The sequence below is a fragment of the Emiliania huxleyi genome (assembly GCF_000372725.1).
Source record: "Emiliania huxleyi CCMP1516 unplaced genomic scaffold EMIHUscaffold_50, whole genome shotgun sequence".
In the NCBI taxonomy this organism is placed as follows: Eukaryota; Haptophyta; order Isochrysidales; family Noelaerhabdaceae; genus Emiliania; species Emiliania huxleyi.
Window position 1 is genome coordinate 434,589 of NW_005198243.1, and position 1,879 is coordinate 436,467.

Below are 1,879 nucleotides of genomic sequence, written 5' to 3' on the forward strand. Positions count from 1 at the left end.
GTTGGTCTTTAAAAATCTCTCTCTCTGAAAGAAAGAAATCCCTGTGTGGTGGCGGCGTACCGTCCTCCCATCCCTCCCTGGGGGGGGGGGGTTAGCTTGTCCGTTTTCTTTCTTTCTTTCATAAGAAAGAGGTAGGTAGGTAGAAAGATGAACAACAGTCAGGCTCACACAAACAAATTGCTAAAAAAAAGAAAGAAAGAACACAGACAAGAAAACGAGGGATAGGAATTCCATGTTGTGATGTTAGAGGTGGGTTAAGAGGGAGATGCGCGCGAGCTGCGGGACCGCCGGGACGACGGCGGGCGGGTGATTGCGACGCGCCGCCACTTTTGGCGACTTTTGGCGACTTCGAGAATCGACATGGCAGGCGAGGGCGTCACGGCCATGATTGTGGCTGCCGACGCCGGCGCGCCGCCGGGCGACAACCCACTGGCGGACCGCCGCGAGGACCGGGAGGCGGCGGCGGAGCGGGAGAGAAGGCGAAGGTGGCGAATTCCTAGGGGAGGAGGACAGGGTCCACACCTGCACGAGCAGGATTTTGGAAGGACAGGTGGAAACGATTGAGCCAATGAAGCCCCGGGGACTTTTCTCTTTTGAGCTAGACTTCGATGCTAATAGAAACAAGCGAAGGCATGACGCCACCATACGATTGGTAGTCGAGATTTCTCTTTCCTTCTTGGCTCTCTTCGCGGCTGGCTTCGATGCAGGCGCTGCTGCTATCCGTCGCGGCCTTCAGCCCTTCTCCGCTGCCGCTCCGCTCCGCCTCCAGCGGCTGCGGCGGCCGCGCTGCGCTGCGTCGCGCGGCGCCGCGGATGCCGATTGGCGTGCCAAAGGTGGCGTATCGCGTGCCTGGCGCTTCGCGTGCGGACTGGGTGGACATCTACAACCGGCTGAACCGCGAGCGCATCATCTTCCTCGGGCAGGAGATTGACGACGAGATCGTCAACCAGATCGTCGCCGTGATGCTCTTTGGCGACTCGGAGGAGCCGGGCAAGCCAATGTACCTGTACGTCAACTCGCCGGGCGGCTCCGTCATCTCGGGGCTGACGCTGTACGACACGATGCAGCTGATCCAGTCGGAGGTCGTCACCTGCAACATCGGCCTCGCCGCCTCGATGGGCTCCTTCATCCTCGGCGCCGGCGCGCCCGGGAAGCGGCTCGCGCTGCCGCACTCTCGTGTGATGATCCACCAGCCGATGGGCGGCGCGAGAGGGCAGGCGCGGCGCGCCGCCCTGGTACCCGCGCGCGCGCGCCACACGCACCGCGCCCGCGCGGGGAGGGCGGGGGGGGAGAGAGAGAGAGAGGGAGGAAGAGAGAGAGGGAGAGGGAGAGGGCGCTGCTGTACCAGGGGGCGGTGTTGCTGCACGGCGCGGGTGTGAGGCGGGAGAGGCATAGGCCGGCAGGGGCAGCTCTTGGGGCAGCTCTTGGGGCCGGCCGTCAGAAGAGAGGCGTCACAGGGCCAGCGCCCGTCCTCTCCCTGCCCGGCGGGGGCGAGCCTAGCGCCAGTGCATCCCCTCGGGAGCCTCGCGCCAGTGCATCGCACCGCGAGACCTCGGGAGAGGCATGCCGCGCTCTGTGGCGGGAGACATCTCCTCCTGTCCTCCTCGCCTCCTCTCCCGCCGCCTCCCCGCCCCCCCCCTCTCCTCCCCTCGCCTCCCTCCCTCACCGCCTCCCTCCCTCACCGCCTCCCTCCCTCACCGCCTCCCTCCCTCACCGCCTCCCTCCCTCACCGCCTCCCTCCCTCACCGCCTCCCTCCCTCACCGCCTCCCTCCCTCACCGCCTCCCTCCCTCACCGCCTCCCTCCCTCACCGCCTCCCTCCCTCACCGCCTCCCTGCCTCACCGCCTCCCTGCCTCACCGCCTCCCTCCCTGTCATTGA

At 65.8% G+C, this 1,879-nt stretch overlaps 1 protein-coding gene across 1 annotated transcript in view; it reads left to right on the top strand.

Moving 5' to 3' along the window:
- Nucleotides 1-1,879, top strand: part of EMIHUDRAFT_436915 (putative endopeptidase Clp) — a 4,359-nt gene that overhangs the window by 1,623 nt on the left and 857 nt on the right. The gene's annotated exons all lie outside the window — the stretch shown is intronic.